At 50.5% G+C, this 10,529-nt stretch overlaps 1 long non-coding RNA gene across 1 annotated transcript in view; it reads right to left on the reverse strand.

Moving 5' to 3' along the window:
• Nucleotides 1-8,333: 8,333 nt before the first annotated feature.
• Nucleotides 8,334-10,529, reverse strand: part of LOC135425740 (uncharacterized) — a 31,618-nt gene continuing 29,422 nt past the window's right edge. Inside the window, exon 3 of the long non-coding RNA XR_010435732.1 lies at nucleotides 8,334-8,936. This is a non-coding gene — a long non-coding RNA (uncharacterized LOC135425740). The remainder of the gene's footprint in view (nucleotides 8,937-10,529) is intronic.

Consider the following 10,529-nt stretch of genomic DNA (forward strand, 5'->3'; position numbering starts at 1 on the left):
CTGCACAGCCAAAGCATCAGGGGCTGGGCGAGGTGCTGGGCCAGCTGTAAATGCCAGGGGAAGAAACTCTGAGTAAACTCAGCACATAAAACATGGACCAAAATTCTCATCTTTGCCAACAGACTTTAAATGGGAAACCTGATCGCAGAGAACAGAATATCTGGGAGTTGCTGTGGCCCGACCTGGATCCATAAGGGAAGGGCAAAGTGTGGGGAACACTCCCAGAAACACGGGTGAATGCAGGAGCCCTTATCAGCTGTTCCATCAAAAATCTGCTGCCGAACATCTTGTTTTCCAGGGCTCCCATTTAAAGGTGTGTTGTAGCTTGCAGCTCCCTAATTACCTTAGATGTTCTGCATAATTTTTGTTTTTAATTTCAGATGGGAAAACACCATAAACTCACTAATTAATTACTTTTTAGCCCCAGTGCGTCACCTGAAGCACACACTCCGCTCGCAGCCTCTCCTCTCCACGGCACCCCAGGGGAAATGTCCTCTGTGAGGAGAGCTCGGGGATTTCACCAACAGCCCTGGGAAGCAAAGGAAAGAGAGATCAAGGAGCCAGGTAACCCGATTTTTGGCTTTGCCAGGAGCCGCCCCCCAAATGCAGCCCCTCACAGGGCTGTGCCTGGCTGTGGCAGAGGCTGCTCCGAGCAGGGACTGCAGCAGAGAGACATCGGTGGTGATGGATGGACTTCATATTTCAAAAGCCCATGAGCTGCTGAAGAGAAAATGTTTAGAGAATCTGAAGCAGCTGGAAGCAGAACCAGGTTAAAAATAATAAACTAAAAAGGCAAAAAGGCAGAGGAAGGAGCTGGCACTGACAGAAGGACTGCCAGCTTCCAAACACAGCTCCCAAACCTGCCAGCCGTGGCTTGCTCCTGAAGGTTCCAGATATCTCAGCAGATTTTGACACTCAGCTCTTCTCTATCTGCTGCTCCTAAGCTTCCTGCCATCTCCTTTCTCCCTGAAAACCTCCAACTCAGGTTTTCTTGATCCCATCACAGTCCATGTCCAACGACCCTTTAGTTAAGGGCAGGGCAGGATGGTGAAAATCCCAAAAAGAACACTCAGACTACCTGGACAGGTGAGTGAGTGGCTGCTTGGAATGCTGACCTGGAGGGTATCTTTTCCTTTGCTTTTTTGAATCATTCAAATTTTCAGCAACTTTAAAAGCAAATAGGCAAATGTAAAAGGTAGGATTTTGAAATAGGAATACACTGATGTGGAAACAGAGAGAGGTTTAATTTCCTTTAATTTCTGGTGAGTGGATGTTAATGAGAGGTGGGCACTCAGCCACGTGGCCAGAGGCAGCGGGAACAGGAGACACCCCTGGGCTGGCAGTGAGGAAAGGGAGCCTGAGCTCAGTCTGGTGTGGGGCTGCCCGATGGCCACTGTCCCCATCCCACCCCGGATCCATGCCCCCCGGATCTGGAGGGCAGAGCAGGGCTGTGCAGTGCAGCATCCACCGGGGAGCCCTGGGACCACAGCCAGCCCCTCCTGGCACTGCCCCACGTGCTGCCAGAGCCCATAAGCTGTTTATGCCCCTCGTGCTCCATCAATCATTTTTTCATACAGTTGGAAGATTAGAGCTCCTTATACACTACCTCCAGTCCAGCTTGTCATAGGAAAACTCTGGGGAGAAATTCATGGAGATGTATTAAAGCCATCCAACACTTTCTCCATGGCAACTGGGACCGGTGCAAATCCCATCAGCCCTGCCTGGAGCAGGACGGAGCCTCCGCAGCTCTTCCGGCCTCCCAGATAATGGCTGATACAGGGGAAACATCTTCATTAGCTGGAGATGCCTCCCAACCCTCAGACACAATAACCTTTGATTAATGCCAGAGCACTTATCACTTATGAAATACATCCGTCTGAGGATCCCTGGCATTTTCCCAGCATTGAGGGAAAGTGTCTGAGGGATCCTGTGCTCCCAGGCAAAGCTCCGAGGGCTCGAGCAGGAGGGGAGGGGGAAGAAGTGTCGTGGGTGGGCAGGATGTGCTCACAGGGACCACTGACCTGCCTGACAGAGACCAGGTGAGAGCTTGTTCATACCAACACACAATTAACACCTCTGTGATTAGTTCTCAGAGCCTTGCTCTTTGCAGTGCCATCCTCAGCACAGCTGGGAGTCTCTGGACAAAGTGGGAGAAGGGAGCTCCTGCTGCAAGGAGCAGATTTCAAGTGTTTCATACTAAAAGTTATGGCCACGGTGTGGGCTGGAAGGTCTTTAAAAATAGCTCGAGGTCTGCATGTGCACACTGCGAGCGAGAGGGATGTCCTACATTCCCCAGCTCGCTTAATCCCTCTGCCTGATGACAAAATCCCTGCTCATCCTCCTGGCAGGTGAGCTCCCCGCTCCCACCCGGATAAGAACCTTTCTGTAACTGAGGGCTCTGCCGTCCCCAGCAGTGAGGGGGGCAGGGGTCTCGTGCTGTCCCCCGAGTGAGGCACATCCTGGACTCCCTGGAGCTGGGCTGGTCTCCACACACAGCCACACCAGGTGGCAACACTGGCGTGCCACCACCTTGGTTGTGCTGCTCGGGCAGAGCTGTGGGGACGACAAGTGGGGCTTGGCAGATGCTGTCCAGCCCAAATCCCTGCTCTCCAAGGGAAAGCAGTGTTTGAACCACTGGAATGAATCTGCAACGTTACTGCAGCTCAACCCACACCAAACTGTGCGAGAGCAGAACCCTTTGAAGTCTGCCATGTCCAATCCATTATTAATCACTGTAAATCTGGTATAATCTCTACAAGCATATTCCACTCCCTACAAACAGGCTGGTGCCAACTTGCTCCAATAAATCCTGCATCAGGGCAGCTATTGTGTCTGCTCTTCAGGCAGCATTTCCCTGCAGGAATATTTAAACAATAACAGTCTCTATTTGGTGCAGTCACTTTTGTTTTAGAAGACTACGGTCTAACATGTAACAGATTTAGAGCTTATGGAAAGGCTGGGATTTATGGTACGCTTTCTTTCCAATGCATTTTGTATCTAATAATCCCTGTGAGGCATTAAATGGCTCCATGTGGGTTCCTCACTTCATGCTGAAGCAACAAAACTATGTTCTTCCTGCTCAAAACTTTGGGCTGAATTCTGAAAGTTGTACTGAAAAGCAGCCTTGCTAAACAAGCAATAACATTGCTTCCTTGTGAACTAGGAACGACTGGCTGATGTCTCTAGAGAGCTGGGATGACCCATGGAGGGAGAGAAGAACACAGGTGCACCAGGAGCACTGGGGATGCTCCCAGGCAAGGCATTCAGATGGACAGATTATCCCTCAGCAAGAGATGTCAACCAGCTAAAACACCCCAAAGTGAGAACAAGCCAAAAATTCAACCCCAAAATAGTCACTGGGCAAAAAGAGTCAAACACAAGGGTAACAAAATGGAGCCCCAGAGTGTTCAGGGGGAAATGGAAGCAAAGGAAATTTATACCAGTATCTGCTCTATATAAACCGGAGCTGGAGATTTACCACTGGGAGCCCATCCCAGCCTCCTCCCCCACGTGAGCACCTACCAGCGTTTGCTTGGGGTGAAGTTGGTGTCCCAGAGGATCCGGGAAGCTCCAAGGTTTGATAGAGGTCCCGGTGCTCCCCAGACAGGCAAAACTCCTCCCGCAGGTTTGCGGCTCAGCGCTCCCATGGCACCAGCAGCCCTTGTCTCCATGCTGGCAAACGCTGGCACCGACCAGCTCCGGGCAGCACAGCATGGGATGCTCCGAGGGATTCCTGGAAATGCAGCCTGGGGCACAGCAGCCAGCCCAGGGATGCTTGGCCCTGCTGTAACCCCCAGGTGGGTCTGCAGGGAAGGTTTCAGCATCGAGACACTGGTGACCCTGCAGTGCTGGTCCCGGGGATGCCCTTGAGCCCGACCAGCCGTGAGGAGCAGCTGGGACACTGTCAGTCTCAGTGACAGCTCATTTGGTCTCATTGACAGATGAGTTGCAGCCCCAAAAGCCATTTAGTCTGGACACAAACATCGTGGACCTGTGGCTGGGGCACTCCAGGAGCTGAGCAGAGGGTGGCTGCAGCAAATGCTGCTTCCAGGCACTTGGTTCTCACTTGACTTCCTCCGCTGGCAGCTCACGACAGGCTAAACACTCTCCAAGAGGAGCAGCAAATTCCTGCCTGTGCCAAGGGCTCCAGCCAGAAAATGTTTTTTCCTCCCCTGATGCTGCTCATTAATTTTGTTTGTTTTCTTTTTTTTTTTTTAAAAAGCATTTTTGCTGGTTCCCCAATTAGGACAGGATTAAAAAAACCAGAAAACAAGGAAAACTCGAGGCACAGAGAATTCAGCTGGATCCCTTGCAGGGGCAGCAGGGATTGCTGAGACACCAAACTCCTTCTCAGTGATGGTGTGGGCAGCCAGGCCACCACGTCTTCACCTCCCTCCTCCTTGTGCCAGCGTAGCTCATGCCTTGCCTACACTGATAAATCAGCAATAAAAGCGTGCAGGGACCTCGAGCTGGATCAATTTATTTCAATATTTCTGACACAGTTGCTTCAGGAGCCACAGAACCAAAACCACAATTTCCTACCAGAGAGGCAGCGAGATGTCGGGCATAAATTACCCTGAAATGCCACAGATAATGAGGCTGCACCCAGGACGGTTTCTCTCCCCTTTTCTTACACTGGAAACACTCCGAGATGACAATGTGATATGGGAACACCACAGCAGAACCTTTCCAGCAGGATCACAGGTGGTTTCTCCATTGATGTTCTGAGGATGGAGCCAAGGTACCCAACTTCAGAACTGCGTTTTCCTCCCCAGTCCTCCATGTCTGCTGCTCTGAGGCCAAAGCACACACCTAACGACTGAAAATCAGAATATTAATGTTCACCTTTCAGGAAGTAGTTGGATGTGCCACTTCCAATGAGGAAGGGTATTAATTTCAGAGCTTGTAAGAGCCATCTGAGGCAGTTTCCATCATGATCATGGAGCTGTCTGCTGGCAGCCAAGAGCAAAGAGAGTAGATTTTTTTTTTCATTTACAAAAAGAAAAATATACCTCACATGCCTGCTCTTGCCAAGCGGATTTCCAGCTGGAGTTCATCACTTCTCCCACTCCCTCATAGCTGGAGTCCCTCTCAAAGCCTGTTTGGAGCAATGATTTTGGTAAATAACCTGCTGGGTGTATTCCCTTCAGTTCAGCATGTGCAGGACCACTGAGACCCCATTTCTAATGGTTCAAATCAGGATTCCCTGCACTGCAGCAATGACTGATTGTGTCTCCTGGTGCTCCCCTGCTCCCAGCCCCACTACCTGGTTGTGAGCACCTTGTTAGTTTGCTCCCTCAGCCAACCTAAGGGTCCAGGGGCTGGGTGAGGCTGACAAATGGGCTGTAAATCCCATCGGGTGGGACATGGACCTCCCAACCCAGCTCTGCCAAGTGGGACACAACCCTCTGGGAGTGGGGGGGGGGGGGGGGGCCTCTTTGCCTGGGGTGCTGCTCTGCAAGGGCACACACCAGCTCTGTCTTGGCACTTGACAAAATTTATGTGCAGGAGATGAGGGGAAGGCTGGAGCAGGGGCTGCAGTAACGAGCTTTTCCAAAAATATCTCTCCTTGGTCAGAGATGTTCTATTTTTAGAGCCCTGGAGCATCACACTGACAAAGCGGCAGGGTCAACGTGTACCTTTAAACTTCCCAAGTGCCTCTGCCCTTGCACAAGCACCTCGGTTTCCAGCAGCTGCCAAACGTACCAACAGACACCTCTGGTGAGTGTGGCCACGAGACCTGGCTGCCACCTCCCCCAGAGCACAGAGAGGGCAGCTCAGACATGACTGGGCACTGTCCATCCCAGAGATCCCCACCACCTTTACCCTGAACACTTCACAGAGGTCTGTGAAAAAAATCTGTAATTTAAAACCCCCTGATTACACTTCCAGGTGGAGAAGTTGTTATTCTCTGATTTTTTATCAGAGATGATATCTCAGGCCCAGAAGTGACTCCCTGGGTGTCTGGATCCTTTTCCCTGCTCCAACAGATGCAGCAGAATAGGGCAGGTCCATGAAATCATTGTGGTTTTGGGAGCTACTCAACAGCGATGGAAACAGGGAAGATGCCAGTCAGAGCTGTAGGACTCCTGTGTCTGCACAGTGAGCTGAGCACACAGGGTGCAAAATTAAAAATCCAACAGTTCTATTGTTAGGAATAAAAACCATCATTTGCATGTTAAAACACCATGGCTTACAGCAGCAATTTCCCTCTTTTTAACTTTCCTGGTTTACCCAGTTCCCAGGATGAATAATGCAATGGAACTCCTCAGCAGCCACATGAATGCAAAAACGTGATAGGACTCCTTTTCCCCCCTAAACCTACACATCTTCTGCAGGAAGCCTTTCCACAGAGACACTGAAATCCCTGCTGCCAACTCTTCTGCCAGTGGCTCTGAAAGAGCTTTTCAGCAGAGAAGGTTGGGGAGGAGTCACCAGCCCCAGTGATAAATCCTGTTTGCCCAAATCCCAACACAGCCTCTACAGAGTCCCACTAATGAGACCTCACATCGCTTCCTTTAGAAAGGAGCAAAGTGACCCATGAGGGGAAAACATTATCGTCAAAACATGTCTGACATGTGGAAGCAGATTACATCAAATTTGAATAATCTAGGTGACATTGCAATTTAAATCGTTCCCATGTTTGAAGAGGAAAGTGAATTAAGTGCAAACTCATTGATCAGTGCCTGGCAAGGGGCATCATCAGACCTGGCAGAGACATGAGTGCCTGCTGCCTGACCCCCACCCCACTGCCACTTTGCTCACCGGTTCTGCCTGCTCCTGACCCACTCCTGCTTTTTCCCAAACTGCAGGAGCAGCCCAGCCCAGGTGGTCTGTGACATCCTCGAGGGGCAGGTGCAAGGGGAAAGGCTGGTGCTCCCTACAGCAGAGCAGGGATGGGGTGTGCCTGGAGTCCATCCCATCACTGCTCACTCAGGGAGATGTCCCTGCTTTCTTCTCTACTGCCAATTCGTTGCAGACTCAAAGGGAAACAGCTTTCCCTGGGCTTGGAGATTTCACTCTGTTGGGGAAAAAGAAGGCTTTTCCATGCTGGAACAACACAGAGAGAAAGAAAGAGCACACAAGCACCAAAAGGGAGCTTGGCTTCTGCCGAGGGCATTTATAGCCCCACCCTCTGCCATCCAAGCAGCTTCCTCTGCAGCTGAGTTCAACTGCTGCACCCACCACCTGGGTCCTGCTGATCCTCCCCACAGCTGGCAATAATCACCCTCCCACTGCTGCACAATGGAGGCTGGAGCTGGGCAGGGGTTTTAATATGTGTAAAGGGACCCACATGTACAATTCCATGGAATGTTTTGGATGCCATGCCCACTAACCCACGAGTAAGTGACCTGTGTGTAGGTGATGTACACAACCTGCTCACCAGCAGTAACGAACCTCCTCTTGTTGGCATTTCCCAGCATTTGGTGCTTTTTACTTTTGTTATGCACAAATCTTCCACCAAGATCAATGAAAACACCTCACTGGGTTCAACTCACACCTATTTACAAGTGTGTATCTTGATCGTGGCACAGGTCAGAATGATGTGAAAAACATCTCTGAAAGCAGCACCGCACAGACACTGAGAGGCCTGTTATCACTGCTGTCATCCCACAGTGACACCTCTAGGACACAGCAGGACCTGACCTGGGCCCTCCCGCACCTGACGGCGTGAAACATTTCACTCAGACAGCACATGCAGCGCTTGGGATGTTTGGGAATTCCAGCAAAAGTGAGAAACTCCATTTGCAGGAGGCTCGGGTCCGGAGGCGCTGGCTGTGCCGCACACCAGCACCGCTCCAGGAACAGGCGTTTTCTATCAATGCAAATTTTTCACTTGCATTAGAAAATAAAACAATTTCCATTTATGCATGTTTAATGAGAATTTCAAAAGCGTATAATGCAGCTAATGCTCCCAGGCTGTGTGCAGGCATCTGGAGCTGGAGGCGAGGAGGTCTGCTGTGCCGCTGGATCCTGGCCCTCAGCCGGCCTCTCCCATCCCCTCCTGGAGCTTGGCCTCCCAATCTCATCACTTAACACGTGAAAAGCATCTGGGGCCCTGGGCTCCCCTGCCCGGCTGCCCACGGCGGCAAACGGGTGGGTCGGCTGAGCTACGAGACCGAAACTCACTCATTAACAAGCTGTTAAATAATTAATAAGTTTATATATAATGGCTTCTGTGTACATAATCTCGCATTTTTCAGAAAACTATCATCTCTTTTCAGTTAGTTCCACTCAAAGAAACAAGGGCTCCTGCTTTCACTTGAACAGATGAATATTTATGTCAAGCTTGTTCTGTCTGGGAATGGGAAAAACTGGATTATTCGGGTGGGTGGTGGGCACAGCACATGCTCGGCTGTCAGTGGTGCCCATCAGTTGCTCCAGACCTCCTGCCCCAGCTAATGGGTCTCCAAAATGCCTGAAAGTTTGGCCTGACAAGCTGTTGATGTCCCGTCCCTGGAAGTGTTCCAGGCCAGGCTGGACGGGGCTTGGAGCAACCTTGTCTGGTGGGTTGTGCCATCACCATAAATATGGCCTGTATGGGACTGGGAGGGCTCGTCCCCTTTGCCTTGGAGGAGTGTCCTGCAGCGAAGCTCAGCTGCTCAGCCCCAACATCATTTATCCACGTGCTGCCACAGTGAGCCACCGAAGGGGGTGTCAGAGTGTTCTGGGTACAGAGTCAGCAAACAGGAGGGTTTCAGCAAAGCTTTGTTCCCTCAGGAGGGGTGGAGGTGGCTGGCTCCTTCATGGGGTGCGGATCCATGCCCTTGGAATGACGTGACTTGGCACTGCGACAGCTCCATGTCAAAGCAGCCCGAGCTGAACAAGAACCTTTTGATCTCAAAATATTCCTCCTTTGTTTTTACGCCACGAATTGGTGGGTTGCTGCTCCTCAGCTTCCACGCCGTGACAAGTCCTTCGGCAGCCTCGGCTTGCTGTGGAAACAAAATATTTTGACTTCGCTGTTTATTTCCAGTTTTTTAAAGTGTGTTCTGAGTGAATAACAAACATGTTTTGTGAGGCAGCTGGTGCTTCTTCCTGTAACGCACAAGGTAAGGGAAGAAACAAACATATTTGCTTTTGCTCCATCTATTTATCCAACAATTGTAGCTGCCGTTTTAACAGCACAAAAATGTAATTACTGCACGCGTTCTCGCCAGCCCTAATTAGTGGCATGCTTAAGCATACACTTAGAGACACCACTGCTCCATGGCAGCGTTCCCATGGGCTTGGCAAGGGCTGATGGGGACGTGCCCTCCTGGGTCACCTTGTGCTGATCCAACACTGACATCTGCGCACCTCAAAAACCTGGAATTTATTTTTATCCCAAGAAGTCCCAGACACCAAGAGTTGTGTCTTCCCCAGAGATCATCACACGCGGGAGAATCTGGAGGGATCCAGTGCAACAGGCAGTAACAGACCTTCACAGAGGATCACGTCCCTCACTTGTCCATAATCAAGGCTTTGCTAATCCAGGAGATTTTTTGTCTTTTCTCCTTTTTCTCCCTTTGTATTGGCAATAGCAGTAGCTCAGTGAAAGCATCATTAATGTAATTAAATGAGCAATTTGCTCATTAACAGATTGCAACCTTTTCAACAAGCTTTGCTGGGTATTCCCCCTTTGTACACCAGCTCCTCATGCTCAGGAATAAAGGGCTTGTCTAAGGAGGGGGTTGAGCCACATGATCCAAACCTCTGCTCTGCTCCATTGGCAGGACCCAGCTCGAGCTCAGTCCCCAAGGCTGAGCCTGCTGGTCAGTCCTGGGGCTGCCACATCCCAGCCCCACATCCCCGGCCAGGGCTCCAGGAATGCTGGTGCTGAGCAGGGAGCTGAAGCAATGGGTAAGCTGCTCTCTCACCTTACCCCTCAGGAAAAAGAGCCATGAGGCAGGATGGGAACAGCTCTGACATCACTGGATAGAGAATTAAAAACCCCTGGGAGAGTTTGCCACAATTTTTCACTGCGCGTTCAGAAAAAGCAGCTGCTGCTTGTGCCCAGGAGACCCAGCTCTGCTCCAGAATCCATCCTGCCTTGTCCTTTCCCGCTCTGAATGCAGACTAGTCTTTTTTTATTCCCTTTCAATTTTCCCAGTGTGCCACAAAGTAGGTGATACAGAGGCCATGAGTGGCTCCTCTGCCCCGTGTGGGGCAGGTTGGTGCTTATGCTGGGGCCTGTGTGTGGCTCTCAACAGCTTGTCCCAGTGGGAATCTGCCACCGTTCTCACCAGAGAAAAGCACTTGGTGTTTCCCTGGGGCGTCTTCCCTTCTGCAGTGCTCAGTTGCCTGGATTTCTTACACTGCAGTATTAAAATACATGGATAATTATTACTGTTCACCAGTATAATAGTTTCAAGGATCAGCATCCCTACTTTTCACAAGGAACACATCCCCAGGCAGTTGCCTTTGCATATAAGCGCACAAAAAAAGTTCAAGTGAGAAAAAACCCCTATCAGCAAAGCACATTTATAGAGATGAATTATTATTTGCAAAATTCTGAGCATCCAAACTCATCACAGTAGATTTGAATT

This window comes from Pseudopipra pipra, chromosome 22 (genome assembly GCF_036250125.1).
Source record: "Pseudopipra pipra isolate bDixPip1 chromosome 22, bDixPip1.hap1, whole genome shotgun sequence".
Taxonomy (NCBI): domain Eukaryota; kingdom Metazoa; phylum Chordata; class Aves; order Passeriformes; family Pipridae; genus Pseudopipra; species Pseudopipra pipra.